The sequence below is a fragment of the Cebus imitator genome, unplaced genomic scaffold (assembly GCF_001604975.1).
Source record: "Cebus imitator isolate Cc_AM_T3 unplaced genomic scaffold, Cebus_imitator-1.0 Scaffold63, whole genome shotgun sequence".
Lineage (NCBI taxonomy): Eukaryota > Metazoa > Chordata > Mammalia > Primates > Cebidae > Cebus > Cebus imitator.
In genome coordinates this window covers 7986537-8010621 of record NW_016107378.1, presented here as the reverse complement: position 1 = coordinate 8010621, position 24085 = coordinate 7986537, and the positions used below count along the sequence as shown (strand labels likewise).

Below are 24085 nucleotides of genomic sequence, written 5' to 3'. Positions count from 1 at the left end.
TTTTCAGCAGACCTTCAGAGGGCTAAGGGGGAAGCTCTTCCTTGGCCCTCACATTCTCATAAGGCTAAGTAAGAAGAAGTTAATTTCAGTAGAACCGAGTAAGTAATGCTACAGGTGGCAAACAGGCATGGCGAAAATCTGAAATGCTGGAAGAAGGAGAAAGACGGGGGCTAGTCTTTAGTCTCAGTTTTAGGAAAAGGTATAGACTGATGTACCCAATGACATTTGGAGAATGGTATTTTCCATGATTCATTCTGCTTTTCAATCTTCACTAGCAGGAAGCAGTGGCGTGAGCTGGGGAGGGGAAGTAAAGGCGTCCTTAATCGTGTCTCCACCTGCCTTCCAAGATGTTGCCTTCGATTTTGTTTTGAGTGAGGGATGATGAGCCATCCTCTCAGAGAACGTCAGCTCATTCCTTTCATAGCCAAGCTCATCAGCATTTCTGGTGATTGTGTATTGTGGTATCTGCAAACAAGTGATGTATATTCTGCAGGCTTTTCAACCAGGATATTTGTAAGATACATATTAAAAAGATGAGCCTTTGGTTTGCTTCCAAGCCACAAAAATGTGAATCCTCATTAAAAATGGTATTTGCACCTAAAGCTGACCTATGGAATGGAGTCGATGTGGGCAGGTGGCAACCAGGAGGAGGGGGTCGCAAGGGGAGGAAGAACAAGATGGGGCAGGTGGTAGTAGCATTTTTTTATATTACAGGAAGATGTTTTGCCTTACAAAGGGATTAATCACAGGGTTCCTTTTAAACAGAAAGTTTCATGCATTTTAAAAGAGGATTTGATTTACAAGAAACTTTTCAGGAACACAGCTGTTGGGCAAAGCAAGCTATTTACCCTGACTTGAAATCCATTTTATGAGCCAGGAGTCTGGGGTGTCAGGGTGAGTGATAAAACTCCTTTAGGTTTTAATTGACAAGTGATATTGACTAGCACAGTTAGGAGCCCAGGTATTGGGCCTGGTCCAGCATGTTCCCGTAGTAAATATGCGTGAATGTGCTGAGTGCTTGAGTATTGATTCATTTATGTACCTGTTTGGCTGTTGCTGTGAAAGGCTTTGTATTTTGTAGCTTTGGAGCCAAGCCGCCTTTCACAGAAGGCTGTGCTGGAATCTACTAGGTTGTTCAGCATGAAATCATCTGGCTCAATGGCCTCTGGGGAGGGCGTTTGGCCTCATGCATCACTGCAAGACACAGACTCAAAGACATCTGTGCAGGGTAGGCACACAGGGGGTTAGGGAGCCACAAGAATGAGGAGATAAGATCTTTGCCTTTAAAACAAGCCTTAGGGTTTCTTTGAAGCCTCCTTTTCCCTTCTATTCAGATGGCTAATCGCTGTCTCCCTCCCAATTGTCCCACTCTACTAAGTCTTTATTATCACCTCTCTCTTGCAGAAATTCCACAGGAGCCCCAGGGTCCTTAAGTGATTCCCTCTTTCCCTGCTCCCTGCTTTAGAGACACAATAACAAAGCTTCAGGTTGAAAGAGAGAATGTCCTACTGCTGAGCCTCAAATCTCCACCAGGCAAGGAAAACAACAACAGGTTTTTGTGCCACAGGTTCTAAGACCCACCTTGAACACTGTCCTTGAGCCAGCAAAGTAAAGGTGTCACAGGTAGAAAAGATCTGCTGTTCCTCAGAGGGTAAAGATGTTAGAAATTCAATCATTGCCAATGGCAGATGTTTACTGAGTGTCAGAAAGAAAGGTGGGCATTTTTGGGGCATTGTAATTGTGGAGTAGTACTCCCACTGAGTTCAAATCCACAGAGGGCACTGTGTCTGAGAGGCTGAAGGAAAGACCTAGAGACAGTGAGCAAGACATAAGTTTTATTGGGGAACTTAAACATACAGGGAGTCCAGGAGTGGCTGGCTGGCTGGAGTAACTGCTACCTTTTGTAAAAAGCATGCAGTTAATATAGCAATCTTCACTTAGCAACCTCTGCCTGGCCACCTCCACCTGGCCACCTCCACCTGGCCACCTCCACCTAGCTCAAAACAAAGGGCCTTGGTTCCTCGCACATCTTGTTCCAAGAAACGGGCCAGGGGTTCAGCTGTGCTCTACAGATAAGGAGTAAACCTCTGGGTTGGCTGCTCCCGATTTCCTTAGTTTGGAGCTCTGAGCCAACATTCTTGGACTATAGGGTCTTTCTCAGGGTGTATCTGAGTTATTGCTATCTGGCACACCTGTCATGTGATAGTTTGCATATAAGGAAAAAACCCATGGAAACTGACTTTGGGTAGCTTACAGTCTAAAAGGAGAGAAGGACAGATGAGCATGCCTGCTACTGTGCCTATGTGACATGGTAAAAAGCCCCATAAAACTGCCTACCTCAACTATACCTCAGCTTTCTGTTGAAACTGCTCTCTATAACCCAAATGTGAATAAGTAATTAAGGACTGTAATCACCAGCCTACCCAGACAATGTGTAAACAAATGCTAATCTTGACTTTCGTGAATCACTTAAGTAACAACCAGAATGTCAAAAAGTCCCCTGGCCCTCGGAAGGTCCGGAGCCCCTCAACTTCATCTTCGCCCAGGAATCCACTGGAATGTCCGGAACCCCCTCACCCTCATGTCTGCCCAGAAGGTGATTTACAGAATCCACTAGCCCTCGGAATGTCTGAAGCCCCTCACCCCCACCCCCTCCCGTCACCCTCACTCCCAAGGTGATTTTTACGGGTATAAAGGGCCTTGACACCCTCCTTTCGGGGCCACGGGTTGGAGAGACGTGAGTCCTCTGTGGCCGCTGGCAATAAAGACCCTGCAATTTGGCATACTTTTGTCTTGGTGTTGACTTTCTATGCTTGGCCCGTACAACACCTAGAGGACTGTGGAACTGCTCTGATGACACCTGCTTCCTCTCCTTGGCCCATGTGACTTCCTTTCACGCAATGACACATGAAAAGCCTCAGATACCTGGTGCACTTTGCTGGGCTCTCTCCTTTCCCTTGGGCAATGTCCAGGGGCTCTCTGTTCACTGGGCCCTGAAGGAGAACAACAAAGAGGACAGCGTCAATGGCGATTCAGGCACAAAGCCCCCAGCTCACGTGCGGTGCCCATATTGTGTAAGCAAGAGATAAAACTCTGTAGTTTTAAGCCCCAAGATTGTAGTGATGTTTGCTACCACAGCAACCACTAGCCCCTGACTGATATACTTTGGCTCAGTTCTGAGTTGCTGCAGAGCCTAACCTTAAATTGATCTTAGCTGACGAATGTTAACTTATCTTCATTTTAGAGTATCTGAGAAATGCTTAGAAAATCAATATAAAAACATAGAATTTGGGGGAATAAAAGGACCTTTGAAATTTATCAGACCTAAGCATTCCATCCAGCCATTAATCTACCTTGGATTGTGCATTTCAAGTATGTATCCACTGTAGCATTTAAAAATGATTATCATTCATATTACTGATTTTGGCCTGGATTGGATGGACAATTGTTACTTACTGTTGATTTCATGTAGTTGTAAAGCTCAAATGGGATAAGTATTTGAAAAGTTAAAAGCAGTTCTCAAATATGATTATCTGATTAATGTTTATTGAGAATGTTCGTTCCTGGCACAGTTTTTTGTGAGAGCTTGAGTCTGGACACAAAGATCAATCACTGTCCTTGGATTGGAGGTATATGGGTACTTCACTTTAGTGACAAAGTTTAGGTTTCATGTTACTATACTGATAAATGTAATTTTAATAAAGCTGTCAAGATCACCAGTGACCATATGTCATAATAGACATATTCACAGACGCAAGGGCTCATTGGGCTGGGCATAGTTGCGCGTGCCTGTGGGAAGATCACTTGATCTCAGGAGCTGGAGGCTGCAGTGAGCTATGATTGCGCCACTGCACTCCAGCCTGGGCAACATGGTGAGACCGTCTCAAAAAAGAAAAAAAAGAACTCTTTAATTTGCCTCCTAGTTCCCTCTCTTCAGACCCCCAAGGTGTTTAATCGTAAGTTGTAGTATAAACACGTAACTTCTAAGCCTGTGTGTGGTCCTCACACACACAAGCTCCCATTAACATGAATACAGCTGACATGATGTGCAAAAGAGATGGAACGAATGTAATTTTTAAAAAGATGACGAGGGTAGAGCGAGCTCTCCCCAATTCTGAGTCCTCAAATACCTTTTGTGCTTTTAGGATCAGTTTTGGGGAAGTGAGGAGAAAAATCGTCTCTGCCAGCATGAGCCAGGGCTGAAGAGTACATGCAGCCTCAGAACCAAGGGGCAGAAGAGGCGTCATGCTGGTCGGTAGTATCCATGGCAACCTGAGAGCCTGGTGGAGTTAATAACCCTGTTTTTCAGATCTCTGCTGCTCTCCTTTGGTGGGGGAAAAGGGGTGGGCGTGGCTCCTTTTTCATTTTTGTGAATGCCCAGTTGATGTACTGTGTCAGAGGCACCAGACCCTTCTGACTCAATGGGGCAAGTCAGGCCTGAATAGGGGGGGCATCTGTGAGGGCTTTGGGTAGCCTGCGGGGTTTCCCATGAGACAGAGCAGTATTTGCTGCAAACGGCCTCCTCCTAACAGACTGTCTTCTCTTGCTACACCTGAAATCAAGTTTGCCTTGGTGTTGCCGCACCTCCTCATCCCACCTTCCTTTCTTGGTATCTAAATCGATGGCCATGAAATGCTCTGAGTGGTTTAGGCTCTGGGGTTGGACAACTTATATTCAAATTCCAGCTCGGCTGTTTAAAACTTACTTACTCTTCTTATGCTCAGTTTCCTCACCTCTGAAAACATATTTTTTACATTAAAAAACTTTTTTTGGAGAGGCAGGGCCTTGCTATGTTGCCCAGGCTGGGCTCAAACTCCTGGCCTCAAATGATCCTCCCTCCTGGGCCTCCCCAAATGCTAGAATTATAGGTGTGAACCGCCTTGCCCGGCCCAGTTTCCTCATCTCTAAAATCACAGGAGTGCTGACCCGGTTAGATAATCTGTGTTTAGAGCGGCACCTGGGTGTGTTTTAATGGTGCTGCCAGTGCTGCCTCTGTGGGGCTCACTGAGGGCTGAGGCATGCCTTGGGGGTGGGGGGCAGAGGTGTGCCGTGATCACTGCTGAGTGGTGGGTGAAGGTGACATAGGAGGATGAGCTAGTGATTCTGCGACTGTAGACAGCTCAAGCTTATCAATTCCCCCACTAATTCTGCCCCAGCCTGCAAAACTGCTCATCTTCCAGGCTTCCCCATCTCAGCAAATGGCATAAATTGGGCTTCTACTGTGTATTATAGTTCTAGGCACAGGGATCAATTAACAGAATAGTCAGAACGTTCCTACTTCCATGAAGCTAGAAGGTGAAGACAAGAAGAAAAATATAGCAAACAAGTAATGTCCATCGGATGTCAATGTCCTCTAGGCAAGGACCGCCAGGAGCACAGGTGCCGCCGCACGCTGCAGTGACTGCAATGAGGGAGGGACCCACAGGTCCCCTGGTATTTGATTGATCTCCTTCACTGCCACAGTGGGAAACTGAACATGTCCAGCTGTGTATGTGTTCCCGGTGGGCTTTGGCCAGGGGGCATGGACAATATGTTAGAAGCAGATAAGGGTTATAGGAAAAGGAAAGCAAGACACTAAAAAGGGGGGATTAGGAGTACCGTGGGGAGCAATTTTGAGTAAAAAGTAGGTGGTCAGGGTAAGTTTCCTTGGGAAGGTAAAATCTGGGCAAAGGTGAAAAGGTGATGAGGGAAGAAGAGAGAGCATTCCCTCTAGAGGTTCAGCCAGAGGGGAGCTGAATGGAGTCTGCCCACTTGGTGCAGTAAAGCCAAATGTCCACACTGAGGGTTTGCAGTGCGAGAAAGAGGGGCATTTGCAGGACGCCAAGCAAGGACAATCAGGCAGTTCACAAGTAAGACCTGACCTCCCTGATGGCTTGCATGCAAGGGTTTTTTAAGACAGGGAAAAATTTCAGGAAAGCAGAAGTTATAGGTAAAATCATAAATGAGTACATGGAGGTTACACATTGGTGTGGCCTAAAAAGGTGGGATATCTGAAATAATGGGGCTAATAGGTCATAGGTGGGTTCAGACTCTCTGATTTGTGATTGGTTAAGGAAGCAAAGTTTTGCCTAAAATCTTGGGGTCGGCAGAAAGGAATGCTAAGATTCGGCCCATGGGCATGACTTCTGGAAATTGAGAACAAAGAACAGGCGGTCAGAATTGTGTCTTGGTTTCCCCTGGTCTGAGGTCTGTGTGCCAGTGGATCCATTTGGAGGGCATTCTATCTGCATTTCTCCTTCCTTCTCAGTGGCTTCTTTACTTCTCAGGGCTAGCTGGGTGCCTGGACTCTCCCTTGAAGGGACTAAACATTTTTCCTTTATTTTCATAACTGGGCAGTGGCGGTGGGGTGTGCAGCAGTCCCTAAGAGGGGTCCCTGTTCCATCTCAGCCCTAAGTTGGAAGCCTGTCATTCCAGGAACAGCCAGGCCACTGTGGCTGAGGTCATCTTATTTAGCAGGTTGGTGAGTGGGGTTGCCTGAAATGAGCAGCGAGGTAATGGCCGTGTCACTCAGGGTCTTGTGAGGACTTCGGCCTTTATGCAGAGGTAAACAGGGAGCCTCTGAAGGGTGCTGAGCAGAGGCGCAGTGCGATCCGATGCGTATTTTAACAGAATTGCTTTGCTTGCTGAGTTGGGATAAACTGTGGCGTGCCAAAGGACCAGCTGGGAGGTTACTGCATGGAACGCCCTGTCTCTCTTCATTTCCTCCCCCCACACTACTCTTCAGGACCCTCGGAATGAAAAGCTACCCCCTTCACGCGGTGGTCAGGTCCCGCCCGACCTGGCCCCATCTAACCCCACACTCTTCTTTGTCCTCCTTTCTCTCCTCTCCCTGAGGCATGTTGTTGGTGCAGCCACACTGAATTTCTTTGTTTTGTAAACACGTGGATATGGCACATCCTCCCAAATTCAGTATTATCCCTGGGACTGGCTGCTATTCTCCCGAAAAACTCTGTGGCATCCACTTTTCCATTGTGTTGTGTTGTATGTGGTCACTTATTCTCTTCACTTCCCCAGCTCCAGCACACAAACACACACACACACACACAACCGCAACACACACCTCCAATGCACACACACGCACAACCCTAAATACACACACGTCCAATGCACACACACAACCCCAACACACATGCACCCCAACACACACACAGAATTCCAACACACTCAGCACAGACACCACACCAACACACAAGTCTCCAATGCACACACCTCCTCAACACACAAGCACACCCACAACACACAGAATTCCAACACACACACATAGCCTCAACACACATACACTTCCAGCACTCACACAACCCCAACACATACAACCTCGACACACACACACAACTGCAACACACACCCAACACACAGAGCCAACACACACATACCCAACACACATACACATCCCCAACACATACCACACACACCACACAGAATCCCAACATACACACAAACAAGGCCAGTACACACAATCTCAACACACACACATCCAGCACACACACAAAATTTCAACACACACATACCCAGTACACACACACAACACACATGCATACCCCCAACACATACACACCCAGGAAACACACAGAATTCTAACACACATATACTCAACACACACATACCCAACACACCCACACAACCCCAGCCCAAAACACACACACACAACACACACACATAACCCCAACATACACACACACACACACACACACACAGAATTTCAAAACACACACACACACACACACACACACACACACCCCTGACTGTCACTCTCTACGGCAGAAACTGTGTCTGCCTTGTTGAGTGTTGTAACTTAGTGCCAAGCACTGTGCCTGGCGTATAACAGATTCTCACTAATTATTTTAGACTAATGAATGCATACAAGGCACCAGGCCAGCACTCTACACACTATTTCTAAATTTTACAAAAAACTGGGGAGACTTGTACATGATCCTATTTCTACAGAGGATGAGATGGATGCTGAGAGGCCTTATCCACAGTCAGTCATTAACCTCTGTGGGCTTCAGGCTCTTCCTTGCAGAGTCAGGTTAATGATGTCAGCCTTCAAAGTGGGGCTGGAGGAGGCACCAGGTGTGCTGGTCACATGGTTGTTGCCCTCTCTTCATGTGCCTCACTGGCCCCAGCTCAAGGATGGCAACACAGAACCCTGGGACCCAGAATCAGCTGGGGATATGCTCCTGTTCTGAGAGGAGGCTGGCTCAGGAGCAGCCAGGGTGGCAGGGGTTAAAGAAACTGGGTGGAGCAGCGAGAGGCCCTGATCCCAGCAGGATGGGTCAAGGTACCCACCAGGCTGGCAGAGGATACAATCACATTCATAGGAAACACAAGGTGTGGCTGAGTCTGGAGCACAGCTTCCCAGCCCCAGGACCACTTGGAGGTTTCTGGTGCCACATGGGCTCTAGTGCACCTCTGGACCCATGAGCTTCTGTGTGTGTTGGGTGTGTGTGTGTGTTGGGTGTGTGTGCGTGTGTGTGTGTGTTTGGAGGCCCCAGTGGGGTGGTGAGGCTGCTGCAGAATCCAGTCCAGCTGGTCTTTCACCTTACCCATTCTCCAGGATGTGACCTCCTGACATATTCCTTCTGCAGGCGGGGCTCCCCGAGCACCAGGTGAATGTTCTGCATGCAGCTTTCCCCATGCCCACCACTCACCTTGGCAAATCCCTTCCCCACACTGCTCCGTTCTGCCAAATCCACCCTACATGTGAAGAGACTTTGCTATTTAAAAGCTTACTCCTACTTTGAGGCTGGAACCTCTTTCTCATTTCTTCTTCTCCACCTAGAGGAACGCATTGCTTCTCTCTCTGGATGCTCATAGCCTCTTCTTTGTGCGCTTTCACACTTCATTTGTGCTGTTCGCTCAGCAGTGAAGTCAGTGAGTAAGGCAGCCTTTGTGTAAGGCAATAAGGAATGAATGGGACTAGGACAAACTGGAGGGCACATGCCCCACCCCAAAGCAGCAGCCAGTCTTCTTGTCTGTTCCCACTGACCTTTACCATCTAAGAATAAGGCCTCGGTACTGCTACATTTGATATGTTTAGGAGAAACCAGAAACATGGCTTTGAAGGTGAAATAAATGTCCTATCTTTTCAGTATTGGCAACAAGTCCAATTCAGAAAAAATATATGGACCCAGCAAGCTTGATCTGTGACCCCCTTTTTATTTTTATCTTACCTAGATGGTAGACTTTTTGAAAGTGGTCAAACAGGTTGGGCAGAAGATGCCAATGGTGACTTATTCTTCTTTGGGAAGGTTCTGCTACCCAGAATTACCAGATGAGCCATGCATCTCTCAAGAGACCAGGGTCCTACTATTACCAGCTCAGTTTCCAGAAGGGTCCACGTGGGGCTTAAGGAAGCTGGTGCCTGCAGTGCTGAAATGGCCCAGGAATCTTCCAATCATAACCTATGACTGTACACAGCAGTGCCTAATAAATGTCTATGGAATGAATGCATATTTTATGAGACAGGGCACTTATTCTGCAGCTGCAGGGAGATGGGCCATTTTGGCACTCTGATAGGGAGTCCTGGAGAACTGGGCCAAAATTTTAGTTTCTCCATTTATGAGATGTGAACTTGGGAAAGTTATTTAACCTCTCTAATCCTGTTCCACCACTTGAAAAATGGGGATAGTAAATAGATATCTTTCATCTTGTTGTGAGATGAGTGACAATATAGTTAAAGGCTTGGCACATAGTAGACAATAACAGCTATTGACACAGGGATCATGTGAGGATATTATTATATGCCCCTGGCCACGGAAGTTGGGTCCTACGTAGGCATGAGACATGGGCAGGGCCACTCAGAGCCGTGGCCATCCTTTGCTAAGATTTTTGCTGGAAATATTGGCAAAGCAAACCTCACTCTCTTGGGGAGACTAAACTGGTAAGATGTAGGTAAGATGTAAGATGTAGGTAAAATGGTTATATATATACAGAGTGAGATGGGTTCTCTTTTTGTTGCCAGGCTGGAGTACAGTGGTGTGATCATAGCTCACCACAGCCTGAAATGCCTGGGCTCAAGGGATCCTCCCACCTCCGCCTCCTGAGTAGCTGGCACTCACAGACGCATGTCACCCATGACTGGCTAATGTATTTTTATTTTTTGTAAAGACAAGGTCTGGCCATCTTGCCCAGGCTGGTCTTGAACTCATGGCTCAAGCCATCCTTCCACCTTGGCCTCTTACAGCGCTAGGATTATAGGATGGGCCCCCACAGTTGGCTGGAAAATTTTTTTTTTTGACACTTGGATCCTGCTGTGCCTGAAACTGGACTAGCCCCAAGTGTCTCTATCATGGGAATAGTATGCCTTTTTTCATGCTTAGGTCAATTTCAGTTTGGTTTCTGTCATCTGTACCCAAGAGTCTTATCCACTATAAACCTCTCCAAAGGGAAACAGGGGACCAGTGGAGTGCAATGAATTGTTTCTAAATGGCTATACATGGTGGGGATTTGGAGGAGTGATTTCTGTGTCAGTCAGAGGTCTACATCTGTACAGCTGTTAATTTATGGATGGAACACAGTGGCTTTCAAAGGAGACCAATTTATCTCATGTGGAGGGTTAACCATATGATAGTACAGCTTTCCTGTTCACAACAGGGAAGCAGAGGCAGGGGAAATGGTATGTTTGTGGAAGCTTGAAGTAAAATTGTTTTTACAAATTCCTGACTTCAAGCCCTCAGGAAGCAGGAGCATCTCTGTTTTACAAGATTCATATCAAAACCAGAAACGACAAAGGAGCTACGATAATTTGGCTTAGCAATAAGATTTGGCAGCCACCTGCTGCCCCTGGCATCTCAGATCACCCTGAAGGACCTGAGTCAACGTAGATGGGTGTCCTTGTCTGTCCCTAGTTGTTCTGATTCCTGGTCAGCATGTTGGGTTTCACAAGCCATGACTTAAAGTCAGTCACGAGGGCGCAGCAGCCATAATCCTAGCGTCTAGCGCCTGCTGCAAACTGATGGCATCTCGCAGGCATTTCTGAACCATTTTCACAGGCCTGTATCCTCAGACCTTCTCCACACCACTTTGTGCACTACCAAAGGGAGCTAAAATGAACCCTGTTTTTCCAAACCCCTTAGGCACGGCTGACATGGTGTGTTGCTGCAGAAGGGTCGGATTGTGTGGGAGTCGGGACAATGAATGGAGAAAGGAAGGAGTGCATGCTACGTTGCTCTCTCTCCAAGAGGACTTGGCAGAAAGCTCATGTTTCAGGCTTATTTTGACAGTTCCCAGCCAGGAGCCACAGGGCTGTAGCTGTAGAAAGCTCAAGAAACACATTTTTGTCATCCCATCAAAATCTTCCCAGGGAGCTACAGTGTTGGGGTAAGTTATGTGTCATCATTGGCATCAAAAGAGAAAAAGAAATAAATGATCTGGCTCAGGTGCCAAAGCTCTCGTCATGAGGAGGGAAAGGACATTTATTGAGTCCCCTGCAATAGCAACAACACATTATTATTATTGGGCACTTTGCATATGCCAGGCACTGGGATAAAACACAGGCATGGACTTAGCAATGCCCACGACTGTCCTCAGACACAAGCTACGTGAACTGTTCCCGTCTTAAAGACCAGGCAACAGGGACCCAGTGACATGTCTGAAGCTACATGGCAGTAAGTGGTGAAGGTGGGATTTGAACTGGCTTGCCTGTCCCAGAGCCTACACCCTTGCTTGCAATGCAGAGCTGCTCTGATTGCAAGGAGTCGGGGGTCTCTCCTCCGAGTCCCAGATACCTGGGGTCTTATTTAGTCTTCATAACAATCCGGAAGCATTGGAGTTTTAGATCTGCTTTACAGGTGAGAAAACTGAGGTCCAGGGAAGCTTAGTGATGCCCAAAGCCACACCCCCAGAAGTAGCAGGATTTGCAGGCACAGCTGGGTGTCCTGGCCCTGGATCAAGGGATTTTCCTGTTGATTTTCACCCACAAGGGTTGAGTGACAGTTAATTCTGAGTGTCAACCTGATTGGATTAAAGGGTGCAAAGTATTGTTCCTGGGTGTGTCTGTGAAGGTGTTGCCAAAGGAGATTAACATTTGAGTCAGTGGGCTGGGGAAGGCAGACCTATCCTTAATCTGGGGGGCACAATCTAATCAGCTCCCAGCAAATATAAAGCAGGCAGGTGAGACTGGCCTAGTCTCCCAGCCGACATCTTTGTCCTGTGCTGGGTGCTTCCTGCCCTTGAACACCGGACTTCAAGTTCCTCCATTTTGGGATTCAGACTGGCTCTCCTTGCTCCTCAGCTTGCAGACAACCTATTGTGGGACCATGTGATCATGTAAGTTAATACTTAATAAACTCCCATATATATATATATATATATATATATATATATGTATCCCATTTAACATATATATATCATATACAAACACACACAGACACACACATATATATATAAATTCTGTCCTTCTAGGGAACCATGACTAATACAGGCAGCCAAAAGAACCAGCTGAATTCTTATAGAAACAATTGGAAAGTCTGTATTTTTTCTTTTTCTGTCTGATTTTGATCCTTTTCTTAATGCAGAAAGGCATAGCAGGCTCTTTGGAGTCATGGTGTGCTGAGAAGGGCACTCTCTCAGTTGGGGGCTTTGCTTTCAAGCAATGGTAGAACATTTGAGTTAAACCAAGTAAAAGAGATTCATTGGAAGGATATGGGCTTTGTTATTATTATCTTTTCATTTAACAATGATTTACTGAACATCTAATATGTGCCAGGCACAATTTCAGGAGCTAAGATACTTCAGAGAACAAAACAAAGATCTTTGTGCATGTAGAAATTGGTTTCTTGTTCAGGAAGGAGAAGGGAAAGGGGAAGTGTGGATGGGCATTCAGTAAACAATAAAGAAAAAGCAAGTAGAGAAGGTCCTCAAATAATGTAGTTTCATTATAACATTGATTAAAAGAAATCAATTCCAGGCTGGGGACCCTGTCTTTGTAGAGTCTCCCACATTCTTTCCATGTCTGTGTGGGTTTTCTCTGGGTACTGTGTTTCCTACCACATTTGAAAAGTTGTGCACATGAGGTTCACTGGTGTGTCTAAATGACCCCAGTTGAAGTGAGAGTGTGTGGGGTGAGTGTGCCCTGTGATGAGATGGTGTCCTGTCCATGGTGGGTGCCTGCTTTGTGCCCTGAGCTGCTGGGATGAGCTCTGGCCACCTGCAACTCTGAACTGGAATAAGTGGGTTGGGAAATGAATACAAAATGAACAAATGAATGAATGAATATAAATTATTGTAAAATAAAAAAATTTTAAGGGCTGCCAGGCATGGTGGTTCATGCCTGTAATCCCAGCACTTTGGGAGGCCGAGGTGGGTGGATCACCTGAGGTCAGGAGTTCTGGACCAGCCTGGCCAACATGGTGAAACCCCATCTCTAATAAAAATGCAAAACTTATCTGGTCATGGTGGTGTGCCTGTAATCCCAGCTACTCGGGAGGCTGAGGTGGGAGAATTGCTTGAATCTGGGAGGCGGAGGCTGCAGTGAGCAGAGATTCTACCACTGCACTCCAGCCTAGGCAACAGAGTGAGAACCCCTCAAAAAAAAAAAAATTGTAAGGTTGATGATAATCCCACAAAGGCATGATGCTAAATGATGTGGCATGAACGTCTTCAGTGAGCCTGCCATAGTTTTGATTATTTGTGAACTTTGTGGTAGCAAGAGGTAATTTATAATGTATTTAAAATAACTAAAGGAGCAGACTTGGGATGTTCCTAACGCCAAGAATGTCTGAGGTGTTGGATACCCCAGTTACTCAGATCCGATCAGTATGCATCATATGCCTGCATCGAAACATCACATGTGCCCCACAAATATGTACAATTCTTATGCAGCCATAATAAAAAAAGTTAAAAATTGGGTAACTAATGATCTTATTTGTTTTTCATAATCATTCTTAAATGAATATATAGATCACATTTATATCAATGTTTAATATCAGAACTGTTTTGGGCCCTTATTTAGGAGATTGGCGATGTTTTTGTGATCAGAAATATGCTGTAGGAATGTCACTCTTATTTGCATCAATTAGCCTATGGTAAAAATTGTTTCATTGTGTGTCGTTTCGCCTAAAAGTTGCAGCTTCCAAGAACCTACGGATGGTGTTAAGTGGGGAATTACTGTGAGCTATAGGATATGTGGGAAAAATAATAGCTGAGCCGGGCAAAGGCAGCAGGAGTGCCTGAGTGGTCAGACAGCCACCCAGGAAGGGGAGACCTGAGCTGCGAGGGCTTAGCTCTGGGGTCTCTGGGTGAAGAGCTGTCAGCCAGAGCTCCCAAAGGCAGACACATGCTGGTATGTTCTAGAAGCAGCAAGAAGGCCAATGTGCTGGTGCAGATTGAATTAGGGGGAGTGGTGGCAGACAAGGTCAGAGAGGCAGAAAGGGACCTGACATCACGTGGGCTCCTATGGGCTGTGGCAGGTACTTTCAGTCCTACTCTGAGTCAAATGAGGCACCTGTAGGGTCTGAAAGGAGGACTGACATCCTCTCATTTTCTTTTTTGAGACTGAGTCTCGCTCTGTCTCCCAGGCTGGAGTGCAGTGACGCCATCTCAGCTCACTGTAGCCTCTGCCTCCTGGACTCAAGCAATTCTTCTGCCTCAGTCTCCCAAGTAGCTGGCATTACAGGTGCACACCACCACGACCAGATAATTTTTGTGTTTTTAGTAGAGGCAGAATTTTACCATGTTGCCCAGGCTGGTCTCCAACTCCTGACCTCAAGTGATCCACTCACCTTGGCCTCCCAAAGTGCTAGGATTACAGGCGTGAGCCACCTCATCCGGCAGGCATACTCTCATTTGTGTTTTGGAAGATGCACTGGTTTCTGGGAGGGCAGAGAGTAGGAAGTGATGGAGGAGCCAGGAGGCAAATCCTGCAGGAAGTGATAGTGGCTGGGAAGTGGGAGAAGTCGAGTTCTGAATCAATTTTGAAGGGAGAGCCCACAAAATTTCCTGGCAGGTTGCATGTGGAATGTGAAAGAGAGTGAGAGGTGATTCCAAGGTTTCTGTCCAAGTAACTGTAAGAACAGAGTTGCTATCTGCTGATGGGGACGGCTGCGGCTACAGCAAGTATGTGGGAAAGACCAGAGGTTAAATTAGGAGTTTGGGGTGTCTGCTAAATATTTAATTGGAGAGGTCAAACAGGCCTTTGGATACATGAATCGAGTTGGAGACAGAAGCCTGAGTGGGAGATATGACTAGTTCACAGAATCCAAGGTAATTAGGAGGAAATAAGCAACCCCAATGATTTTGGAAAGGACAGGAACTGTGGCAATTTCTCAGGAGGAAGAACATCAGGGATTTTCCCCAAAGGAAAATTAGAATGTTCTGAGCAAAATAGGGGGGAAATGAGACAGGGCACAGAAAATAACCAGAGGCTTCTGCTGCAGAGTCCTGTCCCGGGCACTTCTGACCCTTCTTTCCAGGTCTTCCTGCTGTTGCCAAAATGAGGGTAAGTGATGTTCCTGACAGCCTGTGCTCCCATCTGCCCAGAAAAATATCTGTGGCTAGGTGAAGAGTGATGGCACATTTAGGCTATCTTATTAAATGCTGCTTATCTACTAAAAGCAGTCGGCCGCATGTTTAATCAAAGTCAGGGCAGATGTGGTTTGCAACATCCAAAAGTCATTTTTCATCCTGTTCTCTCTCCCTTAAAAACAACCTCCCACCCTCGCCCTGAATCCCGCGGAAGGTGATGAACTCATAACAAGGGCATCCTAGTCCTGGGGAAGGGCAGGAAGGACCCACCCTCATCAGTCCCTGATGACTCCCACCCTTGTCCTCGGTTTTCAGGTACTTTGGAAATGAAAAGGTAGAGGGGGAAACTAGAATAAAAGTCCAAGAAAGTCTGTAGTGATCTCATTTCTACACAGATAGGGAGGGGGTCATTTAAGCCACAGAAGAATCAAATCACTGCTTTTCCCATCTTGGGACTTCCCACCAGAGATCATCCCATGTTGAATGGACAAGTTCCATTTCTCTTGGATTTTCAAGAGATGATCATTTTCTACTTTGGAAGAAAAATTGTCCATTAGCCTGTACTCCTGTGTCTTCCATTCCTGCCCAGAAATGCCCAAGGAAATAAACGGTATCCTGCTGTTATGGCTGCCCAACCAAATTCATCTGTTGAAGTCCTAACCCCAGGTATCTCAGAATGTGATTGTATTTAAAGATGGGTTCTTTAAAGAGGTAGTTAAGTTAAAATGAAGTCGTTTGAGGGGCTCCTAATCCAACACAATTGGTGTCCTAATAAGAAAAGGAAATTTGGACACAGACATGTATGAAGACTATGTCTTCATGTGAACTATGTGAAGACCCAGGGAGAAGGTGGACATCTGCAGAGCCAAGGAAGACGTCTCAGAAGCCACCACTGACCACAGCTTGATCTCAGGCTTCCAGCCTCCAGAACTGTGAAAAAATAAATTTCTGTTGTTTAAGTCACTCAGTCTGCAGTACTTTATTATGGCAGTCCCTGACTTAAGAGTGAAAGATTCTTTTAACCAAACTCTGAAGTTTAACTATTTTGCCTTTCCTGGTCAGAGATGAAAAAGAAGGACAAAGATGTCAAGTGGAGTCATGAGATGAAGGATACCCTTTGTATCCAATTGTATTGGAAGGGAGAGGAAGGAAGGGCAAAGAATTATTAGCAAACACTTGTGACTTAATGTTTGAAAGTGTTTCCAAGATAATTTTGTCTTAATAGGCTAACTGTGGAAAACAGACATTTATAGATATTCCCTGAGTGGGCAAGCCCATGGGACATCTTTGGCAGTGTTTAGACATCTCTTCAGCTCCACAGCAATGCTTCATTTTCTTCTGACAGTTGCCTCATCCACTTTTCTTTAGGAAATGTTTGCCAAGGGAAAAAAATTCTTCCTCCTGAAGCTAAATGATTTAGTGTTGGGAAGCCAGCCAATTAAATGTGGCTCCAAGAATATATTTCACCTTGAAAATATTTTCATTTCAAACAGAAATGCAGCCCGAGGGCAAGAGGATAACTTAGTGGCACTGGAAATGCTGTGCTGGCCTATATACCTTGCTCATTCAATGAATATTTATTGAGTTCTTGCCACATATTATCCCAGGCACTGCGTCAGGTGAGCAGTGTTCAATGCCAGCTGACATGAAGTCTACTGGGAAAAGACAGATCACTAAATGGACAATTAGAATCTGCTGTGATAGGTGCTGTGCTTGAGACAGACGCAGGGGCTGGGAGATTAGGAGAGGATCCTTGGAGGAAGTGGCATCTCAGCTGATTGTGAAGACTCGCAGAAGTTAGCAAGTTAAGGGGGAATGGGAGATCATGGCAGACAAGGATGTGCAAACAAGGAGCATGGCTCAGGGGACTCAATATAGGGCAGTAAGGCCAAGCATGGCATTGCTCGGTAAGTACCATCCCACTCGGGATGCCTATTGCTGAATGTTTCAAGTTCAAGGCCAAATCTGAATTTCCAGTAAGAAGTCTCATGTATCTAAGGGAATGGCTGAGGCAATTATTTCTTTTTCTCCTAATTTGTGAAGTCTTTCTTCCCTCCAGTCATTTTCTGTTTAGACCCGAGGTTTTTTGCTGTTTTCACTGTGCTGCTTTAGGTACAAACAATTGCCAAGTCACCATCTAAGGAGGATCAGTAATTGAGTCTATCTCAGAAAGATATACTTTCTCAAGATGGATTTGAGCTTCATTTCATTGTCTTCTGTTCATCCTTCACTTTGCAAGATTCTTAAATACGGATTTTCCTTGCCAAGGAACAGCCTGTTGTTAAGAATTCTCATCATTTTCCTTCTTTTCTCTGCCCGAGGCAGCTTCCTCTGAAAGTGTGAGCACAAAAGAAAATGGGCATTTTTCTGCCTGACTCAGAGGCTGTGGGTTTTATTCCTAACATTCAAAAAGAACCGTGCACAGCAGGGACCCCGAGAGTCAGCCGTGGCTTTCCAAAAGCATCCAAGGGTAGAGGTATCATGTGTTAATATTAATAGGCTGTAGTTGGCTCTCTAGAGGAATTTTCAAAGGGCTCATTTTCCTGCCTCCTTTCTTCTCCCTGGACCGCACTGATTTTTTTAAAGTTTGGATGGCTTAAATCAAATATAGAAAAAGCAAATATGTTTCTGGGAGGATAGTTTGTCTTTCTCGAATCTTTCAAGTCCTCCTGGACGGGTGTTGCCACAAGCACATTTCAGCATTTCCTCTCTCTGCTCATTCTCTGTACGAAGAGTCTGAGCGTGCAAGGGTGAGCCAAGAAGTCCTTCTCTGCTTTTAGAGAGGAAGACAGGGCACTTTCCCTCAATGTCCTTTTGCAAAATGGAAGGAGAGAGCCACTCCCACTCTTGATGTGTAGATTTGATGTGGAAGGCCTTTCAGAAATATGAAACTATCTGCTGTTGAGGCCTCAATATTTGTGAAAATGCTGTGTCTAGACTGTGTATGTTATGATTCTTCTAAATTATTTAAGGCTAAAATATAGCTTATACATTGTGGTAGAATAAATCACAAGGGTACAAAGATTTTACAAAAACAATTAAGAGTGTTGACAGATTTCTGCAGGGCAAGGCTCTCAGAGGACATCTAAATTGTATATGATTGTCTCCACTTCCTGGAAGATAAGTGCAGACATTCAACAAATATTTAATGAGCACCTATTTTGTGTTAATAGTTTGCGGATGATTTGATTACCTACCTAGAAAATCCAAGAGAATAAACCAAATAACTATTAATTCTGACAAGTTTAATAATGTAATAAAATATGAAAGTCACAAGTAAAAATTGTTAGTTATCCTATATATCATTAATGGTTATTGTGAATGGAGCCTTTCCCCTTTTCCTATATATCATTAATGGATATATAGGAAAAGGGGAAAGGCTCCATTCACAATAGCAAGAACAAACTTAATAAGATGCAAAAGACCTATGTAAAAGCAACACTAAAATTTACTGATGGACACAAAAGGAGATCTAAACAAGTAGAGATATATAGTATATTCTTAGGAAATTGTATTAATTCTTTCCAGTTAAACTATAAACTCTCAATTGTAAAATCTCAGTTAAAATCACAGTAGGAAACTTAAACTATTTTGTCTATTGTACAAGTTGAGCATCCCTAATCAAAAAATCTGAAATCCAAACTGACCCCAAATCTAAAATTTTTTTAGCACTGACATGATACCAGAAGTGGAAAATCCAACACCTGACCTCAAGTGATGAGTAACCGTCAAAACACAGTCAAAACTTTGTTTTATGCACAAAATTATTAAAAATAATTATATAAAATTACCTCCAGATTATGAGTGTAAGGAGTATGGAACATAAATGAATTTTATGTTGAGACTTGGGTCCCATTCCCAAGATATCTCATTACCTATATGCAAATATTCCAAAATCCAAAAAAATAGAAAAATCAAAATACTCTGCTCCCAAGAATTTTGGATAAGGGACACTTAACCTGTATATGTGGAAGACATAAATGTCCAAAGGGAGCCAAAAAAGCAATTTGAAATGGCTTGCCATGTAAGATAGCCAAATTGATACTATAAGCCATTCTAAATAAATGCCGTAGAAGCACCATAAATAAAAACCAATGGGAGAATGGGCAAAGTGGTACTTACAGGAAAATATATACCTTTAAGTACATACAATGAATGGAAAGTCAGAAATATTGAAAATTAATGAGCTAATCTTCAACACAGAAAACTAGGAAAGGTAACAAAATAAACCAAAGAAAGAAAAAAGGCTAAATAAAATTAATAAAAATTTCTATTAATGAAGTAAATAAGAAACTAATTAAATTGGATTGATAAAATCAAATTGACTAGAGTTTAGGAAGATACCTGAGAAGACCAATAATCATGCAAGCAACTGAAGAGGCAATCAAAGATATAACCCTAGAAATTATCCATTCCTTAATGGTTTTAGAGAAATCACTTGTTAAATTAACTCTAGATCCAGTTAAGTTAATAAATAAGTTCTATAAAACCATTATTTCCATATTGTAAACATTATCTGCCTACCTACTTACACATACACATACAATTTCTGGATTGTTAGAACACGATTAAAAGATTCTAACCTATTGTATGAGTTTTTAATGATATTACTAAAATATGTCTCATAATATTACATAATATTACAAAGAAAGAGAGATATGTCAATATCCCTCATGAACATAAAGGCAGAAAGTCTGAGTTGGAGATATTGATTGGGAGAAATCAACGCAAGAGTGATAACAGAACCTATCCCTGTACAAAATTAAGGATTGAATTAAAGAAATATTACATTATCACCAAGTATGATTTATAATGACTCAAAATATCTATTTAATTAACTGATTAAAAATAAACACTATGTGATGATTTCAATCAATTCAGGAAAAAAAATTTACAAAATTAACACCTAATCCTTATTTTAAAAAACTGGTAGCTATGACTAGAAGGGAAATTCTCAGCTTGATAAGTTACAAATAAGTAACAGATAATAAGTTACATTAGAAGTCTCTAACATTCATCCTACTATTGGTGATACAAGAGGATCTCCAATAAAATTAGGAACAAGGTCAACATGTCCACTAACACTGTGGTTATTCACAGTGGAAGGAGGGGTGGAAAGTCAGGAGCAGGTATGGGAGATAAGGAGGTAGACTAGACAGAACCTATTGGATGTGGAGCTAAGCAGGGAGCTAAGTAACTCCAGGAGGAGGCCATGCTTCCTGGCCTTCGCACTCATCGGGGTTGGGGAAGGGGTTGTTACTGAGTTTAGGAGCACAGGAAGAACAGGTCTAAGGGGTCTAAAAAGGTCAACATTGGACATGCTGACATGTTGACTTTGAGAGCCCCATGAGATGGCATCCTGGAGCTTGAGAGAAGTCTGAGTTGGAGCTGTAGAATCAGGAGAAGTCAGCACAAAGATGATAAAGGCAGCCATAGGAGGTGCTGAGATGGCCCAGAGAAGCAAAGGAACAAGGTACTGCACTCCACACGCCAGCTAGAGTGAGAAAAGAGTCGTTCCAAGCGTACTGCCTCCTCTCTCATCTGAGTGCATTTGCTTCTTCCATTGGAACTCCCCACAATCCTCTGGCCCCCACCCTACTCTTTCTTGGCCAACTCTAACTCATCCTTCATGACTCAGCTTCGTTATCAACACTGTCTTCTCAGATCAACCTCTGTGAGGCTAGATCCCACTTTCTGTGCTCCCAGAGGGTCAGCAGTCCCACACAGAAAGTCAGGTTTGGCTATAATGCTAATGTAACAGACAACTGATAAATCTCAGTGTTTCACAACAACAAATATTTCATTTTTTTGCTCATCATGGGGCTCATCATGGTTGCAGGCTGCAGCCAGGAAGGTCTGTTCCTCAGGTCTCTCATTCTAGGACTTGTTCTTATTATTGCAGGTGGTGGAAATGCAAGACGGCAAGCCTATTTGTAAGCACATAGAAAGCTTCTGCTTTGTCACATCTGCTCATATTCTGTTGGTCAAAACAAGGAACTTGGCTAAGCTCAAAGTCAGAGGGGCAGGGAAGCAGACTCCATAATACAGATTCACAAGGTAGAGGTCATGGGCATGCAATTTCATCCTAAGAAGAAAGTGAAGAATTGGGGATGACAATCCAACCCATCCCACCGATGTCAGGCTTTATGGCCTTGGCCTAGTTGCTTGTCTTCTACTAGGTTCTCAGTGCCTTCAGGACAGGGACCTGGCCATTTTATTATCGTATCTCCAGTTATGACCATGGTCCCTGCTCTAGTGAGTCATGGCGATCCGTGTACATCTACTGAATGAAAAATTGAATGTGAGGGGTCTCAGAGCCAAGGTGAGAGAGTGTTTCAGGGAAACAGGGAGTGATCAACACCCAAGGGACATCAAGACTGGTGAGTGCTGTTTAGATTGAATAGCTTGACATTCATTGCCAACCTTGGAAAATACAGCTTCAGGGAAGTGCCAGGCAGTGGGAGTCAGAAGTCAGACTGCAGTGGGATGGCCAGTGAATGGGTGGTGAGGAAGTATAGGTGGTGAGTGACGAGCACTTTCCCAACTCTTAGGGGATAGGTTATAAGTAATGCATGGTAAAGGAGGGATTTTAAAGATAAGAGACGTTCAAAAGTGTTTACAGGCTCAAGGGAAAAGGCAAGTAGAGAGGGTACATTATTCTGTTTTGTGTTGCTATGAAGGAATACCTGAGACTGGGTATTTTATAAAGAGGTTTATGTGGCTCACAGTTCTGCAGCATGTGCAAGCATAACATCAACATCTGTTCAGCTTCTGGTGATGCTTCAGGAAGCTTTTACTCATGGCAGAAGTCACAGGGGGAGTAGACATGTCACATGGCGAGAGAGGGAGCAAGAGAGAGGCCAGGCTCTTTTAAACAACCAGCTTTCACAGGAACTAACAGAGCAGAACTCATTATCACAAGGGCAGCACCAAGCCATTCATAAGGGATCCACCCCTATGACCCAAACACCTCCTGCCAGGCCCCACCTCTAACATTGGGAGTCACATTTCACCATGAAATTTGGAGAGGACAAACATTCAAACTCTATCAGAGGGAGACATTGAATATACTTGCAAGAGAGAGAGGATGACTGAGGGGGAGGTATTTTAGGAAGTGCAGCAGGGATGAAACGCAGCAAAGGCAGATGTGTGTGTGCGCGTACATGTGTGTGCACCTGTTTGTGAACATTTGTCATGTTTAGGCTGTTCAGCATCCACCCAACCCTCCTTGTTAGAGGAAATCTCCACTGAGTGTGGTCCTGCAAGGAAGTAGGGCCTGGATACTACCTGTGGGAGCTGAGGGGCCACGCTCTCCTCTTCTGTACCCTGGCAGCAGCATACTGGCTTGTGACTTGGGCTCAACCAGTCAGACACTCTCAACCGACTTTGAATACACCAATGGATAGTCAGTCAGGGCTCTTTCATCGTAATGGTGGGTGCATCCTACAGAAAACTTCTATGCTTCCTCTTTGTGGTCTTCAGAAGTCGCTTTGTTGCCCTAGTTTCACACTTCCTCTTGGTTCTATGGGTCCTCAGTGTCCTTCCAATAAGTGTGTTTTGTTTCTCTGTTTCGTTGTTGCTGCTGCTGCTGTTTGGTATTTTTGCTTATTGCTTGTTTTTTGTTGTCCTACGGATGACGGAGTCTAGCTGATGGAGGATGGGGTCTGATGCCAGGCTCTCACCCCTGGCATCTCAGTCACTCTGTGCCATGTGGAGGTAAACAGATTAACTGTATCCACAGAAAAGCTTGACCCATGTTTTCCAAATGTTAGTTATTCCTATAGCACCTTCCCAATGTTTTCCATGTCCACACAACAGCACCTTACATGTGCCACTGCCTAATATTTTCTTCCAGTTGACTAGATTTTTATTTAAATACATTGATTTAAAAATCACCATTTCAAATGAAAAACCAGAAAAATTTGCTTTAATTTAAAATATACATATAAAAAATGTCAAGTTCTGGATGAATTCTATTACATGATGAAGGTTCTCATCCAAAACTCTTTGTTGAAAGGGGAGATTAGCAAGTGTTGTGGTTGGTTGTTAAAGACATGTGAGTCCCAAGCTGAGATTTTCTTCTTGATTTAATCAGACTCACTGAAGCAGAAGCAGAAGGGAGTGACGTTCTCACTTTGCGATTTAATGCTATTTAAGACTGAGTCAGCTCACCCTTAAATCATCTCAGTGGGGTGAATGCCAGTGGGGTGCATTCCCACAGTCTCTAGGCAGGGTGCAGTGACATGGGGCAGAGCTCGGAAATTACCAAAGGGAGGCGCCAGAACATTTGTGCTATTGAGTTTCAGGGAAGGTTTCATGGAGAAGGTGGGGCTTGAGTTCTGAAATACACACAGGAGAGCAGAGGTCATATCAGGCAAGGGAAACATAAAAATAAGGAGGTGAACATAAACAGCAGGGATATAGGATGGTACAGACCAGCCAGGCTAGAGGGCAGAGGTTGTGTTGGTCACAAGCTCAGAAAGGGTCCCATCCCTTCGTCTCCACCATGCGGTCTCCCCAACTCTACCCTTTGTGGGCAGTGTCTTTGACTTTACCACCTCCTTTTATATTTTGTGTCTTTAGCCTGTCCTTGTCTCTGAAATGGGAGGCAAGCAGTGGCCAG

General features: G+C 44.5%; 1 long non-coding RNA gene across 1 annotated transcript in view; it reads right to left on the bottom strand.

Moving 5' to 3' along the window:
- Positions 1–1820: 1820 nt before the first annotated feature.
- The window catches only part of LOC108305428, a 37008-nt gene continuing 14743 nt past the window's right edge, over positions 1821–24085 (bottom strand). Inside the window, exons 2-3 of the long non-coding RNA XR_001825727.1 lie at positions 2830–2993; positions 1821–2299 (exon numbers count right to left, since the gene is read on the bottom strand). This is a non-coding gene — a long non-coding RNA (uncharacterized LOC108305428). The remainder of the gene's footprint in view (positions 2300–2829; positions 2994–24085) is intronic.